The sequence below is a fragment of the Choloepus didactylus genome, chromosome 19 (assembly GCF_015220235.1).
Source record: "Choloepus didactylus isolate mChoDid1 chromosome 19, mChoDid1.pri, whole genome shotgun sequence".
NCBI lineage: Eukaryota > Metazoa > Chordata > Mammalia > Pilosa > Megalonychidae > Choloepus > Choloepus didactylus.
In genome coordinates this window covers 45,181,445-45,201,164 of record NC_051325.1, presented here as the reverse complement: position 1 = coordinate 45,201,164, position 19,720 = coordinate 45,181,445, and the positions used below count along the sequence as shown (strand labels likewise).

Here is a 19,720-nt window from a genome sequence, read left to right as displayed (position 1 = left end):
ATAATGATAACACAGGCCTTTCTTCTGCCGTTTTGCTATTTGTCTTTGTAAGTCTTATGCCTTTTTTGTCCTGTAATTCTTCCATTCATGCCTACTTTAATATTTATTTGATTTTTTTGTATTGTACTATTTTGAGTCCCTTCTTACTTTCTGTATGTATTTTACATATTTTTATAGTTACCATGGGGCTTAAATTTAACATTCTAAATCTATAACATTCATATTTGACTTGATACCAGCTTAACTTCAATAGTATACATATACACTATTCTTATACCCTATACTGCCCACCTTTTTGTTGTACTTGTTACAAAATACCTTTTATTTTGTATGTCCAAAACTGTAAATTTATCATTACTTTTTATGCATTTGCATTTTAGAACATGTATGAAGCCAAAAGTGGAGTTACATGCCCCTCCCCCCATGCAATCTTTTAGTACTGGCATTTGTAATTACCATATGGTTTCCTTTACCAGATGTCTTTATTTCTTTATGCTGCTTTGATCACTGTCTTGTGTCCTTTTCTTTCAATCTGAATAACTCCCTTTAGCATTGTTTGTAGGGCAGGTATACTGGTGACAAACTCACTCAGCTTTTGCTAATCTGGGGGTGTCTTCATCTTTCCTTTATTTTTGAAAGAAAGGCTTGCTGGATATAAAATTTGTGGTTGGCAATTGTTTTCTTTCGGCACTTTAATCATTTTTTCTCATTGCCTTCTTGCCTCCATTGTTTCTGATGAGAAATTGGCACTTACTCTTATTAGGACTCCGTGAATGTCGGTGGGGAATCATGTGCTGTGGCAGCTATCCCCTCAGACCATCGGGGAAGCCAGCCTAAAGATGAAGCCAACACATGGAATAGGGAAAAGCAGAAAGAACTGAATAGAAACAGAGATGTGGTGCAGATCAAGGCATACCTGAATCCCACCTTACCACGTAAATTGACGCAAGTCATTAAATTCCCTTTATTATTGATTCCAATTTGAATTGGATTGTCTATTATGTGCAACCAAAAGCATTCCTTCTGGGGTTATTCTGCCATATTTATAGTTTTAAGCAGTGCACAACTCTGAGTAGCAGTCAGCACTCAGATCACAGGTAAGGAAGAGTCTGGGCCTTAAACAATTGCATGTGATTGGTATGCCAGCCCATTTCCAAAAATGGGGCATTCCAGTCAGGCAGAGAACAGACGAGCAGCAGTAATGGACTGGGGCTCCTATCCCGTTATTGTGGTGAAGTGAATATCAGGCACTGATATGCAAAAGCCTGGGTCTATAGGCAAAAGCAATGCAAGGTGGATGAAATTACTTCAGATGGCTTAGAGCAGTCAGGGTTGACACCCAGAGGTGGGAGGTGAGGCTCTTCCCACCCAATTGCCTCTTGGGAGAGGTGCATCAGTCAGAATAGGTTAGGTTTTGCTGGGTAACAAACATGCCCAAATCTTGGTTTTATGACAAAAGGTTTATTTCTTGCTCATACCACATGCCCATCATGGGTCAGCTTGGAGCACCATGCCATGTTTACTTACTATGGGATACAGACTGATGAAGCTACCACCATCTCAAGCATTGTCTGTTGCTATGACAGAGGGAAAGAGAATATGGCAGATCACCTACTAACCTTTTAAGTTTGGGCCTAGAATTGACATACACTTTATGGACCTACCCAAGTCACATGCCACTCTCCACTCTAAAGTGTAAGGAAGAACCATTTTATCATGGGCTGGGAGGTAGACCAGAAATATTTGGTGGCTAGCACTAATGCAAACTACCACAGGAGGTCACTGCAGTGCCCACTATAGTGGGCTTATGGAGGCCACCCCAGTTTTTGTCCAGTTGTTGGGAAAAGAACAACTTCCTGTTTTGATTGTTACCTAAAAAAAGGTCTCCTCACTGTGCAGAAGTCAGGAACACAGTAATTATTTCCTGTGTCACTATCATATGTCTCCCTGGGGTTTTACCAGTGGTATCTCGTTAACTCAAAACAATTCCCCTTTTTTCTGGTAATTGCCTATTCCTTGATCTACAGAGGTGGGTCCCTGGCAACCTTCATGATCTATAAGCTGATCATTATCGTTGGGGGTGGGGGAGCCCCTGACTCCAGTTTGGCGAATTAGAGCCTCATCTCTTGGAGTTTGGAATTGGAATGAGTATGGATTTTTAGTCTCTCTCTGGGTAATCGGAACTGTATCATGTACTTGGGAGTGGTTTGTAGCAGTATGTCCCGTTGTATTACCTAGAAGCAGAGGAAACAATTTTGCAGTAAGAGTCTCATGGACTCCCCTTGCTGTGCTTCCAACCCATCCAGAAGCCTAGTTGGAGTCTTGTCCTTGGCCTCTGAGAAACTCCTTTCCTCCCCCACTCCAAAAAGTTTTAAGATAAATTCCCCTTTTATTTTCCTTAATCTGGCGCAATTGGTTACCAATAACCTATGCCTGTTCTCTGCCTCTAACTGACACAAAAAAGACACAGTGTAGCCCACCTCAATAAAATAAACAACAGGTTGTAATTCTTTGCACCAACTACTGGCAAAGTTTCCTGCTCATCAGAATGTGAGTGAGAGTGACATAATTATAAAGATCACTGGGAATCTGCTTAAATTATTTTTTCAAATGAAAATAAATTGCCTCCTTGGGGAAACATTTGTGACGTCTCTCCTAACTCAGTTGTATCTGGACCCTTTGGGTAAAATCACGGTATTAATTGCATGTGGGCAATCTATTTCCTCTGCCTGGAGTCCCCTCCTCAACTTTTCAGACCCAGCCCCAATGGCATCTCCTCTGGGAAACCTTCCCACACTCTCCTAAATACTGTTAATTATGTTTGTCTCTGTTCTTCCCAAAGCAGTTAGCATATTCATCTAGTGTTTTCTGCCAGAAGTATTTCTTTACATGTCTGTTTCTTCCAAAATTCTGAGTTTGACAGGGATTGGGAGACAGCATCTCATAGTGCCTGGCTTAGAACTGATGCTCAGAAAAGTTTGTTGAATAAGTGAAGTTCAACTGGAGTAACATATCCCCTATCTATACACACACATTCATTCAAGAAATCTTTATTGAGGACCTTCTGCATGTCAGGCCATGTTCCAGATGCTGCAGATGAACCAAATGGAGTTCTGCCCTCAGGAACACTACAGGTGATATTCAGGTGATAAGGGCTATGAGGAAGAGTAAAGGAGAATGAGGGGATAGACTGTAATGGGAGTTTATGACCCAACATTTTAGTAAAACAATCTGGGATTGTCTTTCTGGGAGGTAACTTTTGAAGGGAAAAGTGTAGGCACATTCCTCTCTGAGATCTGGGGGAAGAAACAGCAAATGCAAAGGTCCTGAGATAGGACAAGCAGTTCTAGAAGCAAGAAGGGACAGGATGGTGCGAGGGGGCAGAGGGGAAGAAGATGCAGTCAGAGAGGTAATGGGCTGAGTGGGAGGGGAGGCAGATCACAAAGGACCTTGGAGGCCCTTGAAAAGATTTTGGTTTTTGTTTTGAGTGAGATGGGAAGCCATTGGGGTATTGAGAGCAGGGGAGAAACAAATTAGGTTTTAACAGAATCCCCCTGGCTGCTGTGTTGAGAACAGGCAATATGTGAGCAAGTGAAATGAGGGAGAGCTGGTAAGAGTCTACTGCAATAATCCAGGTGAGAGATGATGCTCAGATGAAGGTAGTAGCAGCGAAGATGGTAAGGGGCAATCCCAGGCAGAATATATTTTAAAGATAGAGCTGACAGACTAATAGGAAGAGAGGAGTCAAAGATGATTCCAATGGTTTGGCCTAAACCACAGAAGGATGGAGTTGATATTAACTGAGACGGGAAAGACTGTGAAAGGGACAAGTTCAGGAGTGTGGCTCTGGACATGTTAAGTTTGACATATTGCTCAATAGTCATGCATATGTTCACGACTTTTTAGGATCTGAAGGTTATATGCAACCTGAAGTTAAAGTCAATGGTTACTATGCACCAGGCACTGTGCACAATGTGTACAGTCATTTAATCGTTTCAATAATCCTATTGACTTAGTTTCTAATATTTTCATGACCCCTTTATTGATGAAAGATTAAATAACATGTCCAAAGTCACCCAGCTAATAACATGAAGATCTGGGATTTCATCTCAGGTCTGCCAGACTGCAGAGCTCTTGTTTATCATCACTGTCTTCTAAAACGGGACAAGTTTTAGAGCATATTGGCTACAGACTTGGGCTCCATAACAAAATGGAACTTGTGACAACGACTCAGAAAACTGTTCCCACCCACCCACCCCAGGTAGTTACAGGTTGCAGAAAAGAAGCTGTGAAGAAAGGACAGAATTATTGTACCTGAGGAAGCTGACGGATGCGTGATAGTTTTTAAGTTCTGGGAGATTTCATGTTAAAAAATCCGTCATCAGAAGTTTTGTTTGTTAGAAGAAAAAAGAAGAGATTACAAACTGCTGTGAGGCTTTGGGTAGCATAAAAGAAAACACCAGTCCCAGGCGATGCTTGTTGGGAAAACTCGGAGTTCAGGAGGTGGGCTGGGGCAGGTCGCCTGTCTGCCCTGCCTCCATCCGTTTGAAAGCGTGGACTGGTGTGACCTTCCTTAGGTGGTCCCCTAGAAAGACCAGGATATGAAGTACAAAAGCCGGGAACCTTTGGGTTCGCAGCATCCGCCCCCCGTCCACTCCTCCCCCGCCCCCTTGAGACTCCTCGCGACGAAAAGCAGGGCAGGCGCCCGCGCATGCGTCCTGGGCGAGGTTCGCTCCCCACGACGTCAGGGGGCTCGCGCCCGCTGGGAAGCCCCGCCCCCGGGCGCCAGAGGCGACCTGGGCGGGGGGCCTCGGGCCACGCCCCCCGTCGGGCCGAGCAGGGCCGAGCGGAGCCGAGCGCTTCCGAGCGCGGCCGAGCTGAGCCGAGCGGCCCAGAGTCAGTTGGTGCAGCTGCGTCCCCGCCGCTCAGCAGTCCACGGCTCCAGCGTCGCCGCCGCCTCTGCGGGGCCTGCGCTCGCCGCCCGCCCGCAGGGAGGGGGGGGAGGGAGGGAGCCCCGGAGCGCGGGGAGAGCGGCCCGGTCGCGGGCGCCGTCGCCGCCGCTGCCAGGTGAGCGCCCGCCGCGGCCCACCGACCCCGTGTCCCCCTGCGACTGTCAGTCCCCCGTGTCTGTGTGTCTCTCTGCCTGTCAGCCGCCTGTGTCTGCGCAAGCTCCTTCCCGCCACGCCCGGCCCCAGCCCTGCTGGTGGTATCCGGCAGCCCTCCCGCCCGCTGCCCCGGGTCTCGTGCTGTCAGCCGCCAGCACCCCCGTGCGGGGAGGCTCCACCCCTTCCCCCCGAAGGCCCGCCCTTCGCCCCCGTCTGTCATCACTCCCCTCCCCCTCCGGGCTTGGGCGACTCGGGGTCCTGGGGGTGGGCCCTTGAGGGTCAGTGTAGCCCCCGCGGGCCACACAGTTGGGAAAGGAGCAAAAGGGGCGGGGGGGCGGAGGGGGAATGGGGGCGTCCGCAGATGCCTGCCTGACCGCGGGCAAGTGCGTGTCCGAGTGTGTGCCGGCTGTGAGCGCCGCGTGTGCGCCCGAGAGCCGCGCTCGCCCTGGCCCGACGGGCGGGACGGAGATGCTGAGCGGCCGAGCACCCCTCGCCTCCCTCCCGCTGGCTCGTGGCATCCTGTTGGAATGTGGCAGCCCGCGCCGCTGGTGTCAAGGGCGTCAGCTCGCCCGGGGAAGGCAGCGGAGCCGCGACTCAGCCGCCTGGGGCACCGTAGAATCCTGGGACCCTCGTTTGCCCACTCAGTTGCCCAAGCTGAACAGCAGACCTGGGCCGGAGTTCCTGGAGGCTGGGTATGAGGTGTGAGCGGAGTTTGGGACTCGTTAAACCTTCCTGGCTTGGGATTTTCGTGCAGAGAAGCTTCTCAGAAGTGATTGAGGAGTGGGTGGGATGCGGGGCTTGGGTGGAAAGTGTTGGGAGTGCTCGAGGCATTTTGAGTTGTATGGTTTGTATTTCTGAGCCGTGGTTGCTCTGGAATTGTGCCCCGTGAAAAACTTATGTGATTACGGGGAGGGGAAAGGTGAGGGACGGAGGAGTCAGGTAGAGGAGGAGGGCGTACTACTCCTTTCGGTTTTTATATATGTGAATATGTGGTATATATTTATCTAGATATCCTAAATGTTAATTCATACTGCTTCCACACATCCTCAATTTAAAAAGGGATTAAGGTAGTTTCCATTTATACATGTTCTTGTATGTTGTTTTCTTGATGTTGGTTATTTGTGGTGACTTAGTATTGCAATATTTCAAAACTAAGAAAACTCATCCTAAAACACTTGGTAATTTGCCGGATAATTCTCAACCACGGGGAAAGAGCCAAAAGCTCACTTCATTAGCTGGAACAATTTATTTGGACTTAATTTGTTTCTAAGAGACATCCAGTGGAAAAATCCAGAAGCAGCAAAGAAGTATCAAAGAGTCTTAGGAAATGAATGAAAAGGGCCCTTCTGTTGCTGCCTTGAAAAGATGGTATCAAAGTTGCTGTAGAAGACAGAGCTACTATGTAATGATAAACATATTAACCAAGTAGGTTTTGTGACCTTGATACATTGAGCAATGCTTCATTTGTTCAGTGATTCATGACAGTCCAACTTTGCCTATCAAGAATAGTAATTTTTGGAGAAAATGCTCCCCCATGTTTTTTGTTTTTTCTTTCTCGTATTTAAGTCAGATCTCAGACTATGGCAGTCTCATGGAGTGAGATAAAGTTTTAAATTACAAAAGTAATTTGTGTTTAATGCAGAAAACTTGAAAAACAAAGAAAAGCATTAGAAAGAGACCGTGGTCCCACAAACCAAAGTAAAGCACATTTCAGTGCTTTTTTTAGCTTTTTGTTCCCATTTACAAGTACTTTTTCTTACAAAAAACAATACAGCCATACTTTAAAACTGTTTTATTGGATACTTTTCTTCAATTATAATAGATTATGAGAAATTTGTATTGGTTTTAAGAGTAGGAACGTAAGTTCCCTTTGTGATTCTTTTAAAAGGAAAGAAAAATCATGTTAGTACTCTGCTAAGAGCTCTTCAGTAGCATCTCATCTTAAAGTAAAATCTGAAGTCCTGGTCTACCAGGCTACCTCTCCACCCTCACCAAATTTTAACAAATTTCTCTTTGCTATTCCTTAAAAATTTGAAGGATACCCTGGCCTCAGGACCTTTGCTTATGTTGTTCCCTCTACCTAGAATTCAAGTCCCTGAATATTATTGTGGCTGACTCCTTCACTTCCCTTAGGTCTCTTCTCAGATGCCACCTTGTCGGGTCCTTCCTGACCACTGGTTTATAAAAGATACCAATTTCCCCTGGTCCCCATACCTAACCTTATTTTTCTTCACAGCACTTACCACTACTTAGTAAATGTGTATTTATTTGTTGGTTTATTGTATGTCTCCCTTGAAATTAAGCTGAAAGCATGAGACGTTTTTCCCCAGTATGTTCTCAGGGCCCAGGACAAGGCCTGGTACATAATATATTTTTAGTCTGAATTTGTTGAGTGCCTGAATGCCCACTCATTATCTATTCATGTGACCTTTCTGATAGCCCCTCAGACTTTTGGGTAGCCATATCATGAACAATTCCTCAAAAAGTCAAGATATTCTTCTCCTTTCCATATTTGAGAAGAGGCACATAATCTTAAGAAGAATTACAGTCTTGATTTAACTGGAACAATTGATGGGAGGAACATTTTTGGCAAATGTTACTGGTTTTCCTTCGTATGCATTACCTCTTGTTACGTTGGAAATCTTTGAAAAGTATCAAGTATCCCAGTTATGTTTATAGCTATGATTTCAATTTGGTAGTTCTCAGTGATAGCATAAGCCTCAAGATTGTAGTGGGCTTTTTGTGTCAAGATACTCAGAGATATTACAGCTTTAATGTGTTTTCATTTGGGGAATGGCTATATATTTATTTATTTTCCTGGCAATTCTATCCTTTTTGACTTTCTGTTTATCAGTTTTTAGATGGCCTAGCAGGTATACTTAAGGGTTTGAATTTTTTTTTAATGTTTTAAAATAAATCCTTGACCTTTTGAGCATTTTACTTCTCTTGTGTAGCTCTTAAACTGTCTAAAAGTACCAATTTCGTTTTTAAAGATGAAATGGCATCTATAGTAAAATATACCATTGTATTTTCATTTATAAGGATGGGGAAAGTTGTATCTTGGGGCATGTTTTTTACAAGGGGGCTATAATGTTAGTGTAAGCTTTTTAAGGACTTAAATTTCATGTAGGCTACTTTTATGTTTAGTGAGATTTGGGGGGTGGGAGGGGAAACACTTGCCTTTTGCTCTTAAGGAAAAAGATCTCTGAACACAATCCAAATGGGGACCTTAAGAAATATTCGTTTTCCTTATGTTCCAAATATACAAGAATTTAGGGAAAAAATTCATGCAAGTTTTATTCTTTTAAAGGCCTAATGGGGATGTGTTAAGAATTTAATTTCATGTGTTCCACAGGCATTTATTGAACACATACTGAGGCAGTTCTTTGTGGTTTTCTGTGGGCTACATTAATTACCCTGCTCAGTTTTAGCTTACCAGTCTGACTTCTTATTTCTTTCCTTTTCTTGCTTGGCTACCTCCCTTCTCTCAAATTCTCTTCCTAAATGATCTCATCCATTTCCAGTATCCTGTAGATGCAGAGGACTCCCAGTTGCACCTCCCGCCTGGGACTTTCTCCTATTCCAGACTTGCATTTTTAGCTGTCACTTTCCTGTTATTTCTGCTTGCTGCCTCCTAGTAACCGCAAGCTTCATATGTCCAAAATTGATCTGTCTGGCTCCCTCTCAGATGTCCAAATCTGTGTTCCTTGTTCCTTACCCTTCCTCCTGCTGGCTTTCCCTATCTCGTCCATCACTGCCCACTGCCTTGTTCAGGACAGACACCTGAAAGGCATCTGTTCTAGTTTGCTAATGCTGCAGAATGCAAAACACCAGAGATGGATAGGCTTTTATAAAATGGGGGTTTATTTCACTACACAGTTACAGTCTTAAGGCCACAAAACGTCCAAGGTAACACATCAGCAATCGGGTACCTTCACCGGAGGATGGCCAATGGCGTCCGGAAAACCTCTGTTAGCTGGGAAGGCACGTGGCTGGCGTCTGCTCCAAAGTTCTGGTTTCAAAATGGCTTTCTCCCAGGACGTTCCTCTCTGGCAAGCTTGCTCCTCTTCAAAACGTCACTCACAGCTGCACTCTGTTCAGTCTCTTTGAGTCAGCATGTTTTATATGGCTCCACTGATCAAGGCCCACCCTGAATGGGTGGAGTCACACCTCCATGGGAGTATCCCACCAAAGTCACCACCCACAGCTGGGTGGGGCACATTCCAAACAAATCTAACCAGCACCAAAACGTCTGTCCCACAAGACCACAAAGATAATGGCATTTGGGGGACACAATACATTCAAACTGGCACAGCATCCTTGATTCCTCCTGTTTCCTTATGCCATGTCTAAACCATCAGCATGGACTGTCAGCCTGGCTTCCAGAATAGCACAACTCCTTCCTTCCCTCCATCCTCCTCATCTAGCCACTGTCCTCTCTCAGATAGTTAGCTGCCCAGGCCTCCTAGCTGGTCTCCAAGCTCCCACTCTTGCCCTCTTCTAATCCATTCTCCCAACAGCAGCCAAAGTGATCTTACCAAAAAGTAAACCAGATTATGTTACTCTGCTGCTCAGTGGCTTCCCACTGCGCTTAGACTCAAATCCATACTTCTTACTCTGGCCTCCAGGCTCTGAGGCACCTGGCCCCTGCCTCCCTCTCCAGCCCAAATCCTTACTCTTGGCCATGCGCCCCTCAGATTGGAGCATTATCAGTTCCTCCAACATGCCAATTTCCTCTCTTCCTTTTTGCAGGCCCTTGCTTCTTCCTGACACTCTTCCCCCTAATCTTCTCATAGAAAGATCCTTCTCAAACATATGGTCTCGGTTAAAATGTTCCCTTCTCAGAGGTACTGTCCCTGCTCACCCCTTCTATAGTAGCTCCATCCCTGTTTTCCTCTGTGTTGGCACATGGTGCACTTCCTGCCTAACACTTCACCAAAATTCCAAGTATTTCACTTATTTCCTTCTTTACTATCTGCTCCCTCAGTGGACTGCAAGATCTGTGAGGACAGGGACAGCTTTGCCCTGTTTATGGTTCTAGGCATTCTGCCTAGAATTCAGTAGATATATGGCCTCAATACATTTCAAATAATAATTATGACAACTAAGTCTTTTTAGACTTGCGAAGTGTGTTCATACATTATGTCTTTTGGTCTTTGTGAGAACCCAGTGAAGTGGTGATTGTTATTAGGTTATCAGTACTATTTTGCAGTTGAGAAAATTGAGCTTAAAGAAGTTGTGCTTTTTAAAGTTACAAAGCTAAGAAAGTGATGGAGCTGGGATTTGAATCTATAAGTCTTTAGAACCTTCCCTCTTATTCATTACTGCCTTCCAATATGAATATAGGAATGAATGAATGTGTGATATGCTGTAATACCACTATTTAATGGTTCATCATATTTGTGTTTCTAAGCATGTATGGGAGTATAAGAAATAAGAAAGCTTGAGTTAAGATGTTGCATTCTCCTGGGAAGTTTCTGTTAATAACCATGATACCAAAGCACATAGGTTAGTTTGCTCTTAGGTTATGTTTTGATTTTACCTTTGTAACTTTCTAATAGATTCATGGACAAATTCCTTAACATGCCTAAATCTGTTTTATCAACTGTGAGTGGTAGTTTTCATCTCACACACATTGTGAGGAGCAGAACTGTACCCCCAAACCAATCAATGTTAGCTAGTATTATAAGGAGGAGAAAAAAAAAAAACAACTCAGAAAAAGACTTGTAGCCCTATTAACAAATTAGAATTTGGGTAAGAATGGGAGGCAGACAATAACAATTTATATTTATTCATTTACTGACCCCGATTTTGAACTCATAAAAATTATCAGGGAGTTGACTATTTGAATTTATTTATAATTTCTCTATTAATGTGTGCCAATTTTATGTTTGAATTTGAACTTGTTAAATCCTTGTGAGGTAAGATAGTGTTTTTCTCTTTTTAAACTCCTCCTCATCTTTAGAAGGATTCTCAGGGCAAAGAGGTCTTTAGAGAGGCTGGCAATAATATTTTTTTCCCTTTCAGTGTCATCATTTCTGCCTACTGCTTACCACTGTGGAGCTTACTGCAAATAACCAAGTGAACAGTAGACCATTACAGGTCCAATGGGCTTGGCAGTCCTTATGACAGAATATTTGGGCACCCTTGCATTTTCTGGTGAGATGGCATTTGAGAGAGTGTTAATTTGGTGGCTTCCATCATCTCTGTGAAGGTGAGGTTGTCTGCTACATGTAAGTGGGAAGAGGCCAGAGGAGAAGTGAGGAGGTTTGACATACTAGTGAGGTTAGGAGGTTTTGATATGAAATTGAGGTCAGGAGGAAGTAGAATGAACCTGGGGCAATATCCATGATCTCTAGGCAGTATGCAGGTCTCCACTGAAGTAGGGGACTAGGGTTGATTGGGTTGTCAGTAGCGTTCAGCTGCCTGGTTTTAAGAGCAGGAAAGCATAAAATTGTATTGAGCCAGGGTTGAAGTTTGCAGAGGGTAAGAGGCAGAAGCATAGTGGTAGAGCAGGGGAATTGAGGGTGTTGGCTAGACAGTGATTAACATGATAGATAAGAATGTCTAGGCTGAATGGGGAGGAGAGGAGGACCAGAGGTCTTCCTGAAGTCAAGGAATGGGTGTATTCAGAGAGATGGAGTAATAAGAGGATGTGATCAGAGGGGAGCATGTTAATGGAAGATTTCAGAGTTGGGCATGGCAGGTACCTGGGTTTTGCCAGAGACATGAATGCGTGAAATAAAGGGAACTCAGTATAGATGAGTGAAATCAAGGAGGTGAAGTAACTGAGAGGTTGGAGTGTTGTTTGGATTATCTGTGTGTCAGAAAAGGCATCAGAAGGGTGTCAGGATGTATAGGGGTGTGGAGGCAGAAGGCGGGCCAGGTCTTCAGCGAATGGGTTGGGAGTGGTTAGAGATACCAGCCAGAGAGAGGTGCTAAGGCCAGCCCGCAAGAGCCTCAAAGCATCGGGATTTTGCAGGAGGGAGGTGGAAGAGCAGTGACCTGGAAGATTTATTGGTTACAAGGTCTCTCCGGAAGGAGTCATCCTTGGCCCAGGGTTATTATGCTTCTGAAGGAATCTCAACTCAAGTGGGCAGCCACCAGTGGCATGTAGTATTATGTTTCTAAACTTGCTTGGTCATGAAAGTCACCTAGGGGGCTTAAAATCATGTTAAAAATACAGAATTCCAAAACTCCTTCCCAGGCCCACTGAATTCGAATCCCTAGGGAAGGGAACTGAGAATGTATATTTTTACCCTCACCTTTGAAATTAGACAAGTTGGGAAATGTGGTTGTAGGGTCTGGCATGGAGCCTCTGGGTGAAGATGGTCCATCAAGGGCAAAGAACAGAGAAACTCCTCATTAGCAGCAAGGCTGAATGTTTCATTTCTTTGTGTGTGTATGTATGTGGTATGTGTATGTGCCCTTTAGTTGAAAACTTGCTTCAGAAATAGGCCTGGGTCCTGAGGCTTCTTGTGGCTCCCAGCAGGCAGGACTAAAGGTGTATCTCCAGGGCCTGGGAAAGCCTCTCCTCTCATGCTTGGAAATGTGCAACCTCTGGGTCCTTGCTAGTCCCAGAGTCCACAAGTAGAGCTTTACACCCTTTGTCAAAATGTGAAATGCAAGTTCCTGGGGCAGTCAGCACATCCAACCATCTCCAAGTTCTGGAATGCTTCCAATTCTCTCTACCTTCCAACAGCTACACATCCTTCCAGCCCATCTCAGGTCTCCCCTCTTCTGAGATACATGCCCAGGCCTCTCCCATCCAGGGACATGCTCTTTTTACTGTCTGCATCAGATAATTGTCCTATGTTGTTATCCTGTGACATTTCCTGTGTTAAAATGTATTAATGCCCAAAGCAATGTGGCTCCTGGAACAAAGGTCATTACTAGAAAAACTAGTAAAATCTGAATAAAGTCTGTAGTACTGTGAAAAAAAAAAAAAAAAAAGAATGTAGGGTCTGGAAGCAGACTGCTTGGGTCTGGAGGAGGTGAGCCTTAGCCCATGAATCATGGCTTTCCAGGACCATTGCATATCAGAAGTAGTGAATTAATGGAATACTCTGTGAGAGGCAAGTACGCTGATAACAGCAAGAAGGGACAGCTGGTAATGAGAGAAACAGAAAAGCTATACAAAATAATTAAAAGCCTACCTGTTTGGGGACATTCATTATAGAGGAAAACAGTTCTGTTTGCCTCAGTGGTTTCTGAATATAGCAATTGATCATAATTATTATCCTGGTCAACAGGAAATCAGTCAAATTATGTTTTGGTTTGTTAAGAAAGGCCAAGATGGATTAGTTTGCGCTTAGGTGGAAATAATGCAATTTAGGAAGCTTTCCATCATGAAAGAGCATGTTTCAGTGCTTCAGCTATCTGTAAAATCAACTTATGTGACACAATTCTGTTTCTGAAGATACTGGATGAAAAAGATTTACTCAATGACAAGCCCAATTCAAGAGGAGGTATTATCCCCGTGAGGCTGTGAATGTGATTAGATACTTAATATCATTTTGCCAGCAGACCTGCTACCACATTTTCCTTAGGGAAGGAAAAATTCTCCTTGCTTTCCCTGATTTGGAAGAGGAATCTTGCAAAAGAATAGTTGCTAGGGCAAGGAACCTGGAGTTAACCGTTCATGAATGACTCCTTGGCTGACCACTTAGAATCCCCTATTGCCGCTAAAGGAGGTGTGGAGTTTGCAATGCAGTGATTAGAATACTTAAAACTATACTTAAAACCTGGCTTGTCATACCCCCAAACTAAAGCTTTGGGAAAAGAATGCTGCCAGCCCTGTTAGAAGTGGTTGCTCTGGACTTTGAGCTAAAACTTGATTTGCTCTATTATGTGTTCCATTTCTTATTTCCTCATAGCACTATGGGGACTGAGAAGCCTGGCTTTCAAACTGGGGAGTGGGTGCCAAATACTGGCGGACCATCTCAGTTGCATTCCTGTCAATTACCAAATCCTTCCACATTGCTCTCTCCTCTCCTTGGTGAACTGCAGGGAGCTGAAGTGAATGCACGCCTTGAGACCTAGAGAATGTGGCAGTGGAAGTTTAGCCATACCAACAAAACCAGAACTTTCAGTTTGCAAGTTGAGATTTTTTAAAAGTGATTCCATTTTAGAAAAAAAAAAAAAAAAGGAATTCAGAGTATTTTTCCCTTAAAAAAAACATTTTTCTTCTAAAGCTGAGGGATAAGGAATGGAGGCCAATGAGTAACATGTTCTGTAATATCGCATTTTTCCACCCTTCAGAGTTTAGGAATTCATGAAGGCTCTGAGTATTACGGTGCTCTTGGTGCCCTTCGTAATGTTTGAATCACTAAGAGTATTCAATTTGTGAAATGCTTGAATGCTTGCTATGTATTAGGCACTGTGGGGTTAAAAAAAAGGTGCTTGGCCTCAAGGAACTTATCTAAAAAGTTAGAGAAGGTGCAGGTAGGATCACAGATGAAGAGAGGTTATTTCTGGTGGTAGGTGGAGTAAATTTTGAACTATTGAATAGTATTTGTTATTCTTTGTTTACTGAGGCGTCATTTCTTTTAGCAAGACTGCAGAAACGTTTTGGTGCCTAATGAATCAGCCTTCAGTTGTCTAAATGACTCACTCATCTAGAATACCTCATTTAAAAATTATTTTGGACAATTTATTTATCTCTGAAATTAATGTATGAAGTATTAAGGAATGTATGATGGAGAAGGGATTTTATAGAAGCATAGCTGAAAATGATCTTGGAATCGTAATGGATATCTCAAGTGTCAGGAGAATTAGAAATACAGTGCTGTGGTGGTAAACAGAAAACCAGAATGATAAGGAAATGTTTACACTTGGATACATGGTTTAGGAATTGGGGGAAGATGGAGCTGTGAGTGAGGTTGGAGAGGACTGCATAGGAAAAGTCTTACAGGTTAGCAGGCCTCTTGGATACTCATCATCTCATTTCTCAATAGCTTTTTCAGGGATGAAAGGGAAGCCATTGGGTCCTTCTTGCCGATGTGGGCAGGAGAGACCTGTGGATGGGGGTGTGTTAAACTGAAGGAGGCCAGCTCTTCCTCGTTCTCTCTTGCTCTAGCATGGCTAAACAGAGAGGGCTTTACAGTCAGGGTGTGAAGTCATGCCCAGCATGGCTCTTTGTGCTCCAGCCCTCTGTGCACCTTGCTCCTGGCTTAGCCTGCCTCAAAGCTACATCTTCCTGCCCTAGAGGGGATTCTGTCTTGTTGATGTGTGTCCCTCTGGGTGAGTCCTCACTCCTTTGGCAAGCCTATTTCTTGCCATGGTAAGGCTGGACCAGTCTTGCAATGGTCATTGTTATGCCTGAGACCTTGCCATCAGTTTTTCTTTTCCCATGTTAAGGCTCTACTGTCACTTCTTTACCTACCCCATTGAGTCAAGTCTTAATTTTCCAGGAAGCTGAAAATCATACCAATGCTACTTTATGTGTTGAAATGGGACCTAGAACCCAGAATTCTGATCTCCTTAGGATTCAACGTATACAGTTTCGAAGAGATAGCATTTCCTTTTTGCTTATTCCTGGTAATGCCAATAGCATTTAAAAAACTGAGATATTTGACAATGTGATATGCCGCATTTTACCAACAGGTGACTTAAGCAAGTCTAAGAAAATGAATTCAGTCATTCACTAAAAAATATGTGTATTGTGTGCCTACCATGTGTCAGGAACCATGATTCACCATGATTCATTGAGGAGCAGGTCTGACATGGTCTCTCTCTGGCCTCATGGCATAGCCTGGTGGATCCACGAGATGGAAGCTGCAATAGTTTTATAGAGTGACAATAGGCCTGGGGCTCTGGTATCGTCCTTTTATCAATTTCATGACCTTAGGTGTTGCTTCTATTTTTTTTTTTTTTTTTTTTTAGTCATCCCTTCACCTTTTTTTTATATTCTATTTTATTGAGATACATTCACATACCATGCAGTCATACAAAACAAATCATACATTCGATTGTTCACAGTACCATTACATAGTTGTGCATTCATCACCAAAATCAATCCCTGACACCTTCATTACCACACACACAAAAATAACAAGAATAATAATTAAAGTGAAAAAGAGCAATTAAACTAAAAAAGAATACTAAGTGCCTTTGTTTGTTTTTTTCCTTCCCCCATTTTTCTACTCATCCATCCATAAACTAGACAAAGAGGAGTGTGGTCCTTATGGCTTTCCCAATCCCATTGTCACCCCCCCATAAGCTACATTTTTATACAATCGTCTTCAAGATTCATAGGTTCTGGTTTGTAGTTTGATAGTCTCAGGTATCTACCGCCAGCTACTCCAATTCATTAGAACCTAAAAAGAGTTGTCCATCTTGTGCGTGAGAGTGCCCACCAGAGTGATGTCTCGGCTCCTTTTGGAATCTCTGTGCCACTGAAGCTTATTTCATTTCCTTTCATTTCTCCCTTTGGTCAAGAAGATGTTCTCCATCCCACGATGCTGGATCTACATTCCTCCCCCGGAGTCATATTTCACATTGCCAGGGAGATTCACTCCCCTGGGTGTCTGATCCCACGTAGGTGGGAGGGCAGTGATTTCTCTTGCCAAGTTGGCTTAGCTAGAGAGAGAGGGCCACATCTGAGCAACAAAGAGGCATTCAGAAGGAGGCTCTTAGGCAGAATTATAGGGAGGCTTAGCCTCTCCTTTGCAGCAACAGTCTTCCCAAGGGCAAGTCCTGTGGTAGAGGGCTCAACCTATCAAACCACCAGCCCCTATGTCTGTGAGCACATTAGAAATCGTCGAGGTGGGGCAGGCCAATACCCCTGCCTTCTCCACCATCTCCTTAAGGGGGCTCTGCATATTTTTTTCCTTGTTTTTTTTTTTTTTTTTTTTTTTAATTAACTCTTTTTTTTTAAATCAACTGTATAAAAAATTAAAAAATTAAAAAAAACATACAATAAAAGAACATGTCAAACAGACTATAATAAGGGAGTAAGAAAAAGACAACTAACCTAAGTTAACTACTTTATGTCCAACATGTTGCTACTCTACCCCAAGAAAGTAACCTAAAATAGCAACATTTCTGTGAACTTGTTCCTACTATACCCATCAGAAATTAACAGACCATAGTCATTCCTGGGCATTCCCAGAACATTAAATTTACCCACAATAGCTTATCGGTTCTTATTGGATTATCGTTCCCCCTTCCTTAATTGCTCTCTATCACTAGTTCCCCTACATTCTACATTATAAACCATTTGTTTTACATTTTTCGAAGTTCACATTGGTGGTAGCATATAATATTTCTCTTTTTGTGTCTGGCTTATTTCACTCAGCATTATGTCTTCAAGGTTCATCCATGTTGTCATATGTTTCACGACATTGTTCCTTCTTACTGCCACGTAGTATTCCATCATGTGTATATACCACATTTTATTTATCCACTCATCTGTTGAAGGATATTTGGGTTGTTTCCATCTCTTTGCAATTGTGAATAATGCTGCTATGAACATTGGCTTTCAGATATCTGTTCGTGTCACTGCTTTCAGATCTTCTGGGTATATACCGAGAAGTGCAATCACTGGATCAAAGGGTAACTCTATATCTAATTTTCTAAGGAGCTGCCAGACTGACTTCCAGAGTGGCTGAACCATTATACAGTCCCACCAACAATGAATAAGAGTTCCGATTTCTCCACATCCCCTCTGTTTCTTCTATTTTATGACAACTGGAATAAAAAGGATTTGCCCTGTTTTTTCAGATTTTATAATACTTAAAATGAGACTACACAGAATAGAGCTTTGAAAAGGTCAAGTTCTATGCAAATATAGGTGGGGCTTACCAGCGCCTGCTACCTTTAACATGAATGGTTATTCTTGTTATACTCTATACTCTGTGGCTATAGAAAATACAATAATTGGACTAATCATTATTATTTCACTTATCCTAGTGTTTATTATTAATAAATAAGAAATCCAGCTATCATCTTGATGCCTGGGGTTAGTGTAGGCTACTTAGTCATCCTAAAGAACTGTAGATTTAATACTTGCTGGCATAATTTCAGAATACAATGCTTCTAGATATTTACCATAGAGACAGAAATGTATTACTGTAACAATGGATATGATAATGTTAGTAATCTAATAATACCATGATGGTATAGTGCAGTAAAACAAAAATTAATCTGAGCAATAATTGTAATAAAAATGTCCTTTATTAATAGTAGAAGATATCTTTTGTTTCCTCAAGTTTTTTTGGATTTTTATAATACTTAAAATGAGACTGCACAGAAAAGAGCTTGGTTCCTTTTGGGTTCTGACCTTTTGTTGTTTTCATGGTCCCTCTTACCTGCCTATCGCTGAAGAACTACAGCCTATAGTTGTGGGTATTTTCTGTAGCATTCTAGAAAAATCCCTTAATCTTTCTGAAGTCAGTTTACTCGTAAAATGTGACTGGTTATCTTTGTCATTCCAACCTCACAGAGTTGTTGAGACATTCGAATGAAGTATTGGAATGGATGTGTTTCTATTTGTGTGTTGGTCCTCCTTAGTTCATAAATGTAGTGTTCAGGTAGTTCTGGCAATTGAATGCCCCAGAAGGGCCATCTCGTGATTTGTAAAACCCCTTGTCCAAGTTTCCCGATTCTTCCTCATCACAATTCAGTGCCTTCCAGGTCCTCTTGTCCCATTCTCATTTACTAGTATCTCACTTTTTACCCAGATGTGGCAGGGTATAAATGTTGGCACTAAGCCGATCTTTATTGATCTCCCGCTGTCGTGCACTGTGCAGGGTGCTGGGGATACAGAGATGGAAGAGCCAGAACTTGCCCCCAGGAGTGCCTTTCAGGTAGGGGATGGAACCACTCTAGCAAAGGCTTTGATAGAACTAATTATGCTCAACCTGAACTAGAGGACCCAGGAAAGTGTTCCACAGGAAGTGATACAGAACTGAATCTTAATTTTATTGTTTGAATAGGTAATAAATTCATGAGGTTCAGAATTCAAAAGGTACAAAAAGTGTACAATGCAAAGCTGCTTCTTTCCTACTTCACCCATAGCTATCCAGTGTTCCTCCCTCAAGGTAAGAATATTACTAGCTTCTATTAATACTCTAGAGCAGGGCTTCTCCATCTATCTGTGGTGAAGGACTAGTTTTATTTTTTGTTTTTTAAAATTTCCAGTCCATTGCAAACCAGTATGTAGTCTTTTTTATGCATGACTCGTTTGTAGCTTGTGCGACTCACCACATGAGTTTGACACCAGAACTGATTGATACACAGTCAAGTGAATAGAGTTCATTCACATGCTTGAATGTCATGGTTATGTCAAACTGTGTTGAAAGTTTTTGAACTATGTCATTACAGACTAGTAGTAAACAGTTTATGGACCCTGGTCAATGGACAATTTAAGTAACAGTTCTAGGACAAGGAAAAGAAATATTTCATATGTGTGTGTGTGTGTATATATATATATTTAATATACATCAGAAATTGTAATGAGCTTTTAAAGAATTTTATAAAATATTTCATTATGGAATTTTCAAATATATCCAAAATAACAAGAATAGTGTAATGAGTCCTCATGCCCTCATCACCCAGCTTAAACAGTTAGTGACATTTTGCCAGTCTTGTTTTACCTATCCTCCTAGATTAAT

General features: G+C 42.6%; 1 protein-coding gene across 8 annotated transcripts in view; it reads left to right on the top strand.

Moving 5' to 3' along the window:
* The window catches only part of ZHX3 (zinc fingers and homeoboxes 3), a 198,073-nt gene that overhangs the window by 29,453 nt on the left and 148,900 nt on the right, over positions 1-19,720 (top strand). For 2 of the 8 annotated variants that reach the window (XM_037811729.1, XM_037811731.1), the window contains exon 1: positions 5,694-5,804. The exons of 2 other annotated variants lie outside the window; for them this stretch is intronic. The gene's annotated coding sequence lies outside the window, so the exon portion shown is untranslated. Of the gene's footprint in view, positions 1-4,737; positions 5,068-5,674; positions 5,805-19,720 lie in introns of those variants that run through there. 4 more of the 8 variants (XM_037811730.1, XM_037811735.1, XM_037811737.1 and 1 more) reach the window with 4 other exon arrangements.